The 13901-nt window shown below is 45.4% G+C and overlaps 6 non-coding genes across 6 annotated transcripts; 3 read left to right on the top strand and 3 right to left on the bottom strand.

Moving 5' to 3' along the window:
* Positions 1-674: 674 nt before the first annotated feature.
* trnat-agu (transfer RNA threonine (anticodon AGU)) lies at positions 675-748 on the bottom strand. The gene has a single exon. It is a non-coding gene; the product is annotated as a tRNA-Thr (tRNA).
* A 1960-nt stretch (positions 749-2708) lies between these two features.
* Positions 2709-2790, top strand: trnas-uga (transfer RNA serine (anticodon UGA)). The gene has a single exon. It is a non-coding gene; the product is annotated as a tRNA-Ser (tRNA).
* Positions 2791-3996: 1206 nt separating this feature from the next.
* Positions 3997-4070, bottom strand: trnat-agu (transfer RNA threonine (anticodon AGU)). The gene has a single exon. It is a non-coding gene; the product is annotated as a tRNA-Thr (tRNA).
* A 5359-nt stretch (positions 4071-9429) lies between these two features.
* Positions 9430-9511, top strand: trnas-uga (transfer RNA serine (anticodon UGA)). The gene has a single exon. It is a non-coding gene; the product is annotated as a tRNA-Ser (tRNA).
* A 1196-nt stretch (positions 9512-10707) lies between these two features.
* On the bottom strand, positions 10708-10781 carry trnat-agu (transfer RNA threonine (anticodon AGU)). Its single transcript has one exon. It is a non-coding gene; the product is annotated as a tRNA-Thr (tRNA).
* Positions 10782-12741: 1960 nt separating this feature from the next.
* Positions 12742-12823, top strand: trnas-uga (transfer RNA serine (anticodon UGA)). Its single transcript has one exon. It is a non-coding gene; the product is annotated as a tRNA-Ser (tRNA).
* The last annotated feature ends 1078 nt before the right edge of the window (positions 12824-13901 follow it).

Genomic DNA, 13901 nt, shown 5'->3' with positions numbered 1-13901 from the left:
TCTGTAAAACTTGTATTATTATGTCAATAAAACGATTTGTTTGAAAAGTTTGAAGCTTCATTTCCCAAGGAATTTTCTGAATCGGGCTGCATTGGTTCCGAAGGCCGGCTCTGCTTTCGCAGAGCTTGACTGTCGGGAGGTCTCGCAGGTCTAAATGTATCGACTGGTTTCAAAGCACCAACTCAGATTGGGGCGTATGGGACATGTGGCCCAGGAAGAGTGGTGGTAGCAGAGCACACTTAGCAGTTTAAGTGGCTGAAAGTGAATGTTAGATTAAGGAAATACCGCAGGAAAATTATAATGAAATTGAAGGGGGAAAGTAAAGGAGAGCTATTGATTGTGAAAGGAAGAAAAGTCTGCGTTATGTTTCGGTTTGGAGCCGAAGTTGCTGCGGCCAGAATGCAGATTATTAATCACTATACGAGCACGGCACCACACATCAACAACTGGAGCTCTGCAAAGTATCGCATGGCACTGCTTAGGAAACATGGATTTTTGATGAAGAGTCCAAAATCAGCACCGCCAGAAATACAGAAGCGGTGAAATTCAACGGAGGCCTCGCAGCCACTGGAGCCTTCATCCAGAATGGGAACTGGTGCAGGCACAGTTACATTTAAAAGAATTGTAGCCTTTTCACACGAGAAGAAACTCACCCCTGGAGATTCTATAAAAATAGGCCCCGCTGGGAATCGAACCCAGGATCTTCTGTTTACTAGACAGACATTTTGACCAGCTAAGCCACGGGACCGAACGCTGGCACAATTTCTCGCCCCCACTCACTGATGTCTATCAGCTTCCGGTCACTGTCTTCTGGACTCTCAGGCCGTTTCTTATTTCTCCAGCTCTCTTGTCCATTCCGCCATATGTCCCATTGCTCTCTGTATCTCCCGCTTAATTTATCTCAGTGTCAATCTGTGAGGTGATTCTGAATGATTACCCTATATTTGTGTCTTATCTATATATATAAATCGGTACTTCTGTCTGTCATTCTGTCTGTCATTCTGTCTGTCATTCTGTCATCGCCTGTGCGTCTGTCGGGCTATGCGCTCGAAAGTTACAGGGCGTACCTACGCACGCGTTACCTCCAAAGAAAGCTTACGCTTCAGAGACGGTTTTAAGCGTATTTACTTTTCAGTCGGACGAAAAGTGTTTGCCCCTTATGCAAAAAACCTTCAGCAAAAAACCTTCAAAATTAAACTCATTATCTGCTAGCATTGATTGACTGACATCAAGGTTCCACCAATCCTGTTCCGTCACGATTGTCCAATCCTACAGTACGGTCCCCTGATGGTTGGCCAATCGGTGTGTGTGTGGGTGGGACTATTCGTTTTCATCTCGGGGATGTGGCAGCCATTCTTTCACTAAGCTTCCAGCTCAAATGACTTCAGCTTCCAGCTATAACGACTTTCAAAGTTAGTATCTCTTTTAAAAGTAACATAAGATTTACCAAAAACGTTTTATAAGTACTTTCACTTTCATTTTCCAACCTTTTAAAAGGTAGACATACAGGGACACAGACAGGGCCCTAAGCCTGCCACTCGATTTAAAATGTTGCCCAGCACCAGATTCACAAAGGGACACAGACAGGGCCCCAAAGCCATAAGTAGTTTCACTTTCATTTTGCAAGCTTTTAAAAGGTAGACAGACAGGGACACACACAGGGCCCTAAAGCCTGCCACTCGATTTAAAATGTTGCCCAGCACCAGATTCACAAAGGGACACAGACAGGGCCCCAAAGCCTGGCACTCGATTTAAACCGCCTGCCCCAAAACAGCCCCGGCAACGCCGGGCTCCCCAGCTAGTATGAAATAAATGGGGGGCTCAGACAACTCTTCCTCTGACACTGGGGAACAAATAAGCCAACAGTTATACCACGATATTGTTTACTGTGATGCAGCAAATACAATATTCCAGCTTAAAAGTTTCAGTTTCAATTCTGTGCAAAAGAAACTGTGACTCCAACGTGTTTCCAATAGCCTGCCTTTTAATCTGACGTCACAATCGCCACCATTGCACCTCAAGGTGATTCATAACTAATAAGCAGAGAAGTCAAGCACTGAAAGGGTATTTGTAGAAAGGGTTGTGAGACTGTGGAATGCACTGGTCCAGCAAGCAGCAGATTTAAAACAAGGTTTAAAAACCGGCAGCCTGTGGGAGGAAGGGGGCAGAGAGGCAAGAGAGACCCAGGAAAGATCAACTTGGAAACTATTGACCCCGAATCCACTTTAAATCCCCCCACTGTATTTAAACCCATTTAATGTCAGATTCACAAATTGATGCATGTGAGCAATATAGGACATTTATCGCTGTCTCTGGTCTAAAATAACTGCTTTATTATTTGATCCAACCCGCTGCGTTTAGGCTCTACCCTGAATATTTATCTCCGACCTAGAATCAGTTTGTAATCTGGAGACAAGGTTTCTGCAGCCGGCGGGCAGGGAGCAGAGGCTGTGGCTGATCTGTGTCATGTGGGAGCAGAACACAATGTTTCTGCTGTTTATTTTCATTACCCTGCAGAATATTCCATACTGTTCTCAACATCTTACATACCGTTAAATATCGGAAGTTTTCTTTTATTGTAATGATCGCTGCGATTCTTCTGGACTTGCTGAATTTGCAGCAAATTAAATATCACGAAACCGTCATCGTCAACAATAAACAGGGTCAGCGATTTGAGAACTTAGTATCTTGGAGCCGATATTTTCGCGGCTGCGATGGCCGAGTGGTTAAGGCGTTGGACTTGAAATCCAATGGGGTTTCCCCGCGCAGGTTCGAGCCCTGCTCGCAGCGGGCTATCTCATTATGATAATTAACTACTTCAAATAATTTATTTTCTTCAATCTGCTCCCTCTTGGAGGATTTTGGAATTTTCAATGCCGGTTTTAAGGAAACTAAAGGATTGCCGAGACAACTGGATCACTTAATTCAAGAAGGTTTGCTGACCGAATTCCAAAAGTTATCTGCAGATTGTCTGGAAGCTCCAGATAAGGAGGCCTCGACAGTCTCTGAGGTACCTTCCCATACACTCGCTGCTGTCCGGTAGCATCAGTCTGTGTAACCGTGGGAGAGAGAGAATGGAAAGTCCATGGAAGGCTTGTTTCTGTCAGCAGCAATGGTACAAGCGCAGCCATTCTAAAGTGAAAAGCAGAACACATTCCAGGAGACAGTCCAGGAGACAGACAAACGGAGTGGAGATCTGGAAGACTGACCAGAAAAAAAACAAGGAGGACACCAACTCATAATTCATCTCTCCCTCTCCCGAAGCAGAAGAATTGAACATTCTGAGTTTTGAGTTGCACCACTGAGGTTGTACAAGTCTCTCTCTGTAAAACTTGTATTATTATGTCAATAAAACGATTTGTTTGAAAAGTTTGAAGCTTCATTTCCCAAGGAATTTTCTGAATCGGGCTGCATTGGTTCCGAAGGCCGGCTCTGCTTTCGCAGAGCTTGACTGTCGGGAGGTCTCGCAGGTCTAAATGTATCGACTGGTTTCAAAGCACCAACTCAGATTGGGGCGTATGGGACATGTGGCCCAGGAAGAGTGGTGGTAGCAGAGCACACTTAGCAGTTTAAGTGGCTGAAAGTGAATGTTAGATTAAGGAAATACCGCAGGAAAATTATAATGAAATTGAAGGGGGAAAGTAAAGGAGAGCTATTGATTGTGGAAGGAAGAAAAGTCTGCGTTATGTTTCGGTTTGGAGCCGAAGTTGCTGCGGCCAGAATGCAGATTATTAATCACTATACGAGCACGGCACCACACATCAACAACTGGAGCTCTGCAAAGTATCGCATGGCACTGCTTAGGAAACATGGATTTTTGATGAAGAGTCCAAAATCAGCACCGCCAGAAATACAGAAGCGGTGAAATTCAACGGAGGCCTCGCAGCCACTGGAGCCTTCATCCAGAATGGGAACTGGTGCAGGCACAGTTACATTTAAAAGAATTGTAGTCTTTTCACACGAGAAGAAACTCACCCCTGGAGATTCTATAAAAATAGGCCCCGCTGAGAATCGAACCCAGGATCTCCTGTTTACTAGACAGACGCTTTGACCAGCTAAGCCACGGGACCGAATGCTGGCGCAATTTCTCGCCCCCACTCACTGATGTCTATCAGCTTCCGGTCACTGTCTTCTGGACTCTCAGGCCGTTTCTTATTTCTCCAGCTCTCTTGTCCATTCCGCCATATGTCCCATTGCTCTCTGTATCTCCCGCTTAATTTATCTCAGTGTCAATCTGTGAGATGATTCTGAATGATTACCCTATGTTTGTGTCTTACCTATATATATAAATCGGTACTTCTGTCTGTCATTCTGTCTGTCATTCTGTCTGTCATTCTGTCATCATCTGTGCATCTGTCGGGCTATGCGCTCGAAAGTTACAGGGCGTACCTACGCGCGCGTTACCTCCAAAGAAAGCTTACGCTTCAGAGACGGTTTTAAGCATATTTACTTTTCAGTCGGACGAAAAGTGTTCGCGCCTTATGCAAAAAACCTTCAGCAAAAAACCTTCAAAATTAAACTCATTATCTGCTAGCATTGATTGACTGACATCAAGGTTCCACCAATCCTGTTCCGTCACGATTGACCAATCCTACAGTACGGTCCCCTGATGGTTGGCCAATCGGTGTGTGTGTGGGCGGGACTATTCGTTTTCATCTCGGGGATGTGGCAGCCATTCTTTCACTAAGCTTCCAGCTCAAATGACTTCAGCTTCCAGCTATAACGACTTTCAAAGTTAGTATCTCTTTTAAAAGTAACATAAGATTTATCAAAAACGTTTTATAAGTACTTTCACTTTCATTTTTCAACCTTTTAAAAGGTAGACATACAGGGACACAGACAGGGCCCTAAGCCTGCCACTCGATTTAAAATGTTGCCCAGCACCAGATTCACAAAGGGACACAGACAGGGCCCCAAAGCCATAAGTAGTTTCACTTTCATTTTGCAAGCTTTTAAAAGGTAGACAGACAGGGACACACACAGGGCCCTAAAGCCTGCCACTCGATTTAAAATGTTGCCCAGCACCAGATTCACAAAGGGACACAGACAGGGCCCCAAAGCCTGGCACTCGATTTAAACCGCCTGCCCCAAAACAGCCCCGGCAACGCCGGGCTCCCCAGCTAGTATGAAATAAATGGGGGGATCAGACAACTCTTCCTCTGACACTGGGGAACAAATAAGCCAACAGTTATACCACGATATTGTTTACTGTGATGCAGCAAATACAATATTCCAGCTTAAAAGTTTCAGTTTCAATTCTGTGCAAAAGAAACTGTGACTCCAACGTGTTTCCAATAGCCTGCCTTTTAATCTGACGTCACAATCGCCACCATTGCACCTCAAGGTGATTCATAACTAATAAGCAGAGAAGTCAAGCACTGAAAGGGTATTTGTAGAAAGGGTTGTGAGACTGTGGAATGCACTGGTCCAGCAAGCAGCAGATTTAAAACAAGGTTTAAAAACCGGCAGCCTGTGGGAGGAAGGGGGCAGAGAGGTAAGAGAGACACAGGAAAGATCAACTTGGAAACTATTGACCCGAATCTACTTTAAACCCCCCCACTGTATTTAAACCCATTTAATGTCAGATTCACAAATTGATGCATGTGAGCAATATAGGACATTTATCGCTGTCTCTGGTCTAAAATAACTGCTTTATTATTTGATCCCACCCGCTGCGTTTAGGCTCTACCCTGAATATTTATCTCCGACCTAGAATCAGTTTGTAATCTGGAGACAAGGTTTCTGCAGCCGGCGGGCAGGGAGCAGAGGCTGTGGCTGATCTGTGTCATGTGGGAGCAGAACACAATGTTTCTGCTGTTTATTTTCATTACCCTGCAGGGCATTCTGGAGGGGGAGGGTGAACAGTCAGAGGTCGTGGTCCACATTGGTACCAACGACATAGGTAAAAAGAGGGATGAGGTCCTGCAGCAAGAATTTAGGGAGCTAGGTGAAGGATTAAAGAGCAGGATCTCAAAGGTTGTAATCTCTGGATTACTCCCGGTGCCACGTGCTAGTGGGTATAGGAATAGGAAGATAGAACAGATGAATGCGTGGCTAAAGGGATGGTGCAGGAGGGAGGGCTTTAGTTTCCTGGATCACTGGGTCTGCTTCTGGGAAAGGTGGGACTTGTACAAGTCGGACGGTTTACACCTGAACCAGAGGGGAACCAACATCCTTGCGGGGAGGTTTGCTAGCACTGCTGCGGGGGGTTTAAACTAACTTGGCAGGGGGATGGGGTACAGAGTGGAGCTATAGTAGGGGATGATTTACAGACAAATACACAGGAAAAAACAAGTCAGCTGGGAAGGCAGAGCAAATATTTGAAGGCAAAAGGGAATATGGCAGGGCTGGAGGGCATTTATTTTAATGCAAGGAGTCTTGTAAAAAAGGTGGATGAACTGAAGTTGTTGTTGAATACATGGGAGTACGATATTTGTGCTATCACGGAGACATGGTTGAGGGAGGGTCAGGACTGGCAGCTGAATATTCCGGGGTATAGAATCTTCAGGCGAGACAGAGGGGGGTGTATAAGAGGAGGGGGTGTTGCAATATTAATTAAGGAGTCAATTACTGCTGTAAGGAGGGATGATATATTAGCGGGTTCCTCTAATGAGGCCATATGGGTAGAACTTAAAAACAAAAAGGGGGCAAGCACTTTGCTGGGAGTGTACTATAGGCCCCCAAACAGTCAGGGGGAGATAGAGGAACAGATATGTAGGCAAATCGCAGAGAAGTGCGAAAATAATAGGGTAATAATTGTGGGGGATTTCAACTTCCCCAATATAAATTGGGATAGTCAGAGTGTGAAAGGCTTAGAGGGTGCAGAATTCTTAAAGTGCATCCAGGAGAGCTTTTTGAGCCAGCATGTAGAAAGTCCTACAAGAGAGGGGGCGGTACTGGACCTAATTCTGGGGAATGTAGCCGGGCAAGTGGTGGAAGTGTCAGTAGGAGAGCATTTTGGCGACAGTGACCATAATTCGGTGAGATTTAAGGTGGTCATGGAAAAAGACAAAGACGGCCCGGAAATTACGGTTCTAAATTGGGGGAAGGCCGATTTTAATATGATAAGGCAGGATCTGGCCAAAGTGGACTGGGAGCAGCTACTTATAGGAAAATCCGCATCAAAACAGTGGGAGATTTTCAGAAGGGAAATAGAGAGAGTACAACGCCAACATGTTCCTGTAAAGGTCAAGGGTGGGACTAACAAGCAAAGGGAACCTTGGATGACAAGGGATATACAAAAATGCATCAGAAATAAAAGGGGGGCTTTTGGCAGTTACAAAAGACTAAAGACGGAAGAAGCCCTAGAGGAGTATAAAAAGTGCAGGGGCATACTTAAAAAAGAAATTAGGAGGGCAAGGAGGGGCCATGAAATAACACTGGCGAGCAAAATAAAGGAAAATCCTAAGATGTTTTATAAGTATATTAAGGGCAAGAGGATAACCAGGGAAAGGGTAGGGCCCATTAGGGACCAAAGTGGCAATCTGTGTGTAGAGCCAGATGATGTAGGCGGGGTATTAAATGAATTTTTTGCATCTGTGTTCACTATGGAGAAAGACGATGCAGACATAGAAATCGGGCAAGGGGACTGTGACATACTTGAACATATTAGCATCGAGAGGGAGGAGGTGCTAGCGGTTTTAGCAGGTCAAAAAGTGGATAAATCCCCAGGCCCAGACGAGATGTATCCCAGGCTGCTGTGGGAGGCAAAGGAGGAGATTGCAGGGGCTCTGACACAAATTTTCAGAACCTCTCTGGCCACAGGGGATGTACCAGAGGACTGGAGAACAGCTAACGTAGTACCATTATTCAAGAAGGGTAGCAGGGATAAACCAGGGAATTACAGGCCAGTGAGTCTAACATCTGTGGTAGGGAAATTATTGGAAAAAATTCTGAGGGACAAAATTAGTCTCCACTTGGAGAGGCAAGGATTAATCGGGGATAGTCAGCATGGCTTTGTCAAGGGTAAATCATGTCTGACAAATCTGATTGAATTTTTCGAGGGGGTGACTAGGGGGGTGGATGAGGGAAATGCTGTGGATGTGGTTTACATGGACTTCAGTAAAGCTTTTGACAAGGTCCCGCATAGGAGACTGGTCAAGAAGGTAAGAGCCCATGGGATCCAGGGTGCCTTGGCGCGTTGGATCCTAAACTGGCTGAGTGGCAGGAGGCAGAGGGTGATGGTCGAAGGTTGCTTTTGTGACTGGAAGCCTGTGTCCAGTGGGGTACCTCAGGGATCGGTGCTGGGTCCCTTGTTGTTTGTGATCTACATAAATGATTTGGATGAGAATGTAAAAGGTATGATCAGTAAGTTCGCAGATGACACGAAAATTGGTGGGGTGGTAAATTGTGAGGAGGAAAGCCTCAGGCTACAGGACGATATAAACGGGTTGGTCAGATGGGCGGAAAAGTGGCAAATGGAATTTAACCCTGAAAAGTGCGAGGTGATGCATTTTGGACGGACAAATAAGGCAAGGGAATACACAATGAGTGGTAGGACGCTAGGAAGTACAGAGGGTCAGAGGGACCTTGGTGTACATGTACATAGATCCCTGAAGGCAGCGGAACAGGTAGATAAGGTGGTTAAAAAGGCATATGGGATACTTGCCTTCATTAGCCGAGGCATAGAATATAAGAGCAGGGAGGTTATGATGGAGCTGTACAAAACGCTGGTGAGGCCACAGCTGGAGTACTGTGTGCAGTTCTGGTCGCCTCACGATAGGAAGGATGTGATTGCTTTGGAGAGGGTGCAGAGAAGATTCACCAGGATGTTACCTGGGATGGAGCGCCTCAGCTATGAAGAGAGGCTGGACAGGCTGGGGTTGTTTTCCTTGGAGCAAAGAAGGCTGAGGGGGGACCTGATTGAGGTGTACAAAATGATGAAGGGCATAGATAGGGTAGATAAAGAGGAACTTTTCCCCTCAGTAGGGGGGTCAATAACAAGGGGGCATAGATTCAGGGTAAGGGGCAGGAGATTTAGAGGGGATTTGAGGAGGAACTTTTTCACCCAGAGGGTGGTTGGAATGTGGAACGCACTGCCTGAAAGGGTGGTAGAGGCAGGAACCCTCACAACATTCAAGAAGCATTTGGATGAGCACTTGAAATGCCATTGCATACAAGGCTATGGACCAAATGCTGGAAAATGGGATTAGACTGGACAGGGATGGAAGGGCGGCGCAGACACGATGGGCCGAAGGGCTTCTTTCTGTGCTGTAAAACTCTATGACTCTATGACTCTATGATTCCATACTGTTCTCAACACCTTACATATCGTTAAATATCGGAAGTTTTCTTTTATTGTAATGATCGCTGCGATTCTTCTGGACTTGCTGAATTTGCAGCAAATTAAATATCACGAAACCGTCATCGCCAACAATAAACAGGGTCAGCGATTTGAGAACTTAGTATCTTGGAGCCGACATTGTCGCGGCTGCGATGGCCGAGTGGTTAAGGCGTTGGACTTGAAATCCAGTTGGGTTTCCCCGCGCAGGTTCGAGCCCTGCTCGCAGCGGGCTATCTCATTATGATAATTAACTACTTCAAATAATTTATTTTCTTCAATCTGCACCCTCTTGGAGGATTTTGGAATTTTCAATGCCGGTTTTAAGGAAACTAAAGGATTGCCGAGACAACTGGATCACTTACTTCAAGAAGGTTTGCTGACCGAATTCCAAAAGTTATCTGCAGATTGTCTGGAAGCTCCAGATAAGGAGGCCTCGACAGTCTCTGAGGTACACTCGCTGCTGTCCGGTAGCATCAGTCTGTGTAACCGTGGGAGAGAGAGAATGGAAAGTCACTGGAAGGCTTGTTTCTGTCAGCAGCAATGGTACAAGAGCAGCCATTCTAAAGTGAAAAGCAGAACACATTCCAGGAGACAGTCCAGGAGACAGACAAACGGAGTGGAGATCTGGAAGACTGACCAGAAAAAAAACAAGGAGGACACCAACTCATAATTCATCTCTCCCTCTCCCGAAGCAGAAGAATTGAACATTCTGAGTTTTGAGTTGCACCACTGAGGTTGTACAAGTCTCTCTCTGTAAAACTTGTATTATTATGTCAATAAAACGATTTGTTTGAAAAGTTTGAAGCTTCATTTCCCAAGGAATTTTCTGAATCGGGCTGCATTGGTTCCGAAGGCCGGCTCTGCTTTCGCAGAGCTTGAATGACGGGAGGTCTCGCAGGTCTAAATGTATCGACTGGTTTCAAAGCACCAACTCAGATTGGGGCGTATGGGACATGTGGCCCAGGAAGAGTGGTGGTAGCAGAGCACACTTAGCAGTTTAAGTGGCTGAAAGTGAATGTTAGATTAAGGAAATACCGCAGGAAAATTATAATGAAATTGAAGGGGGAAAGTAAAGGAGAGCTATTGATTGTGGAAGGAAGAAAAGTCTGCGTTATGTTTCGGTTTGGAGCCGAAGTTGCTGCGGCCAGAATGCAGATTATTAATCACTATACGAGCACGGCACCACACATCAACAACTGGAGCTCTGCAAAGTATCGCATGGCACTGCTTAGGAAACATGGATTTTTGATGAAGAGTCCAAAATCAGCACCGCCAGAAATACAGAAGCGGTGAAATTCAACGGAGGCCTCGCAGCCACTGGAGCCTTCATCCAGAATGGGAACTGGTGCAGGCACAGTTACATTTAAAAGAATTGTAGCCTTTTCACACGAGAAGAAACTCACCCCTGGAGATTCTATAAAAATAGGCCCCGCTGGGAATCGAACCCAGGATCTCCTGTTTACTAGACAGACGCTTTGACCAGCTAAGCCACGGGGCCGAATGCTGGCACAATTTCTCGCCCCCACTCACTGATGTCTATCAGCTTCCGGTCACTGTCTTCTGGACTCTCAGGCCGTTTCTTATTTCTCCAGCTCTCTTCTCCATTCCGCCATATGTCCCATTGCTCTCTGTATCTCCCGCTTAATTTATCTCAGTGTCAATCTGTGAGGTGATTCTGAATGATTACCCTATGTTTGTGTCTTATCTATATATATAAATCGGTACTTCTGTCTGTCATTCTGTCTGTCATTCTGTCTGTCATTCTGTCATCGCCTGTGCGTCTGTCGGGCTATGCGCTCGAAAGTTACAGGGCGTACCTACGCGCGCGTTACCTCCAAAGAAAGCTTACACTTCAGAGACGGTTTTAAGCGTATTTACTTTTCAGTCGTACGAAAAGTGTTCGCGCCTTATGCAAAAAACCTTCAGCAAAAAACCTTCAAAATTAAACTCATTATCTGCTAGCATTGATTGACTGACATCAAGGTTCCACCAATCCTGTTCCGTCACGATTGACCAATCCTACAGTACGGTCCCCTGATGGTTGGCCAATCGGTGTGTGTGTGGGCGGGACTATTCGTTTTCATCTCGGGGATGTGGCAGCCATTCTTTCACTAAGCTTCCAGCTCAAATGACTTCAGCTTCCAGCTATAACGACTTTCAAAGTTAGTATCTCTTTTAAAAGTAACATAAGATTTACCAAAAACGTTTTATAAGTACTTCCACTTTCATTTTTCCACCTTTTAAAAGGTAGACATACAGGGACACAGACAGGGCCCTAAGCCTGCCACTCGATTTAAAATGTTGCCCAGCACCAGATTCACAAAGGGACACAGACAGGGCCCCAAAGCCATAAGTAGTTTCACTTTCATTTTGCAAGCTTTTAAAAGGTAGACAGACAGGGACACACACAGGGCCCTAAAGCCTGCCACTCGATTTAAAATGTTGCCCAGCACCAGATTCACAAAGGGACACAGACAGGGCCCCAAAGCCTGGCACTCGATTTAAACCGCCTGCCCCAAAACAGCCCCGGCAACGCCGGGCTCCCCAGCTAGTATGAAATAAATGGGGGGATCAGACAACTCTTCCTCTGACACTGGGGAACAAATAAGCCAACAGTTATACCACGATATTGTTTACTGTGATGCAGCAAATACAATATTCCAGCTTAAAAGTTTCAGTTTCAATTCTGTGCAAAAGAAACTGTGACTCCAACGTGTTTCCAATAGCCTGCCTTTTAATCTGACGTCACAATCGCCACCATTGCACCTCAAGGTGATTCATAACTAATAAGCAGAGAAGTCAAGCACTGAAAGGGTATTTGTAGAAAGGGTTGTGAGACTGTGGAATGCACTGGTCCAGCAAGCAGCAGATTTAAAACAAGGTTTAAAAACCGGCAGCCTGTGGGAGGAAGGGGGCCAGAGAGGTAAGAGAGACACAGGAAAGATCAACTTGGAAACTATTGACCCCGAATCTACTTTAAACCCCCCCACTGTATTTAAACCCATTTAATGTCAAATTCACAAATTGATGCATGAGAGCAATATAGGACATTTATCGCTGTCTCTGGTCTAAAATAACTGCTTTTTATTTGATCCCACCCGCTGCGTTTAGGCTCTACCCTGAATATTTATCTCCGACCTAGAATCAGTTTGTAATCTGGAGACAAGGTTTCTGCAGCCGGCGGGCAGGGAGCAGAGGCTGTGGCTGATCTGTGTCATGTGGGAGCAGAACACAATGTTTCTGCTGTTTATTTTCATTACCCTGCAGAATATTCCATACTGTTCTCAACACCTTACATACCGTTAAATATCGGAAGTTTTCTTTTATTGTAATGATCGCTGCGATTCTTCTGGACTTGCTGAATTTGCAGCAAATTAAATATCACGATACCGTCATCGCCAACAATAAACAGGGTCAGCGATTTGAGAACTTAGTATCTTGGAGCCGACATTGTCGCGGCTGCGATGGCCGAGTGGTTAAGGCGTTGGACTTGAAATCCAATGGGGTTTCCCCGCGCAGGTTCGAGCCCTGCTCGCAGCGGGCTATCTCATTATGATAATTAACTACTTCAAATAATTTATTTTCTTCAATCTGCTCCCTCTTGGAGGATTTTGGAATTTTCAATGCCGGTTTTAAGGAAACTAAAGGATTGCCGAGACAACTGGATCACTTACTTCAAGAAGGTTTGCTGACCGAATTCCAAAAGTTATCTGCAGATTGTCTGGAAGCTCCAGATAAGGAGGCCTCGACAGTCTCTGAGGTACCTTCCCATACACTCGCTGCTGTCCGGTAGCATCAGTCTGTGTAACCGTGGGAGAGAGAGAATGGAAAGTCCATGGAAGGCTTGTTTCTGTCAGCAGCAATGGTACAAGAGCAGCCATTCTAAAGTGAAAAGCAGAACACATTCCAGGAGACAGTCCAGGAGACAGACAAACGGAGTGGAGATCTGGAAGACTGACCAGAAAAAAAACAAGGAGGACACCAACTCATAATTCATCTCTCCCTCTCCCGAAGCAGAAGAATTGAACATTCTGAGTTTTGAGTTGCACCACTGAGGTTGTACAAGTCTCTCTCTGTAAAACTTGTATTATTATGTCAATAAAACGATTTGTTTGAAAAGTTTGAAGCTTCATTTCCCAAGGAATTTTCTGAATCGGGCTGCATTGGTTCCGAAGGCCGGCTCTGCTTTCGCAGAGCTTGACTGTCGGGAGGTCTCGCAGGTCTAAATGTATCGACTGGTTTCAAAGCACCAACTCAGATTGGGGCGTATGGGACATGTGGCCCAGGAAGAGTGGTGGTAGCAGAGCACACTTAGCAGTTTAAGTGGCTGAAAGTGAATGTTAGATTAAGGAAATACCGCAGGAAAATTATAATGAAATTGAAGGGGGAAAGTAAAGGAGAGCTATTGATTGTGGAAGGAAGAAAAGTCTGCGTTATGTTTCGGTTTGGAGCCGAAGTTGCTGCGGCCAGAATGCAGATTATTAATCACTATACGAGCACGGCACCACACATCAACAACTGGAGCTCTGCAAAGTATCGCATGGCACTGCTTAGGAAACATGGATTTTTGATGAAGAGTCCAAAATCAGCACCGCCAGAAATACAGAAGCGGTGAAAT

This window comes from Somniosus microcephalus, unplaced genomic scaffold, assembly GCF_052327205.1.
Source record: "Somniosus microcephalus isolate GS21.2 unplaced genomic scaffold, FLI_Smic_1.0 unresolved_chr1, whole genome shotgun sequence".
NCBI lineage: Eukaryota > Metazoa > Chordata > Chondrichthyes > Squaliformes > Somniosidae > Somniosus > Somniosus microcephalus.
Note: the sequence above shows the minus strand (reverse complement) of the source record. Positions and strands in the feature narration are given on the sequence as shown.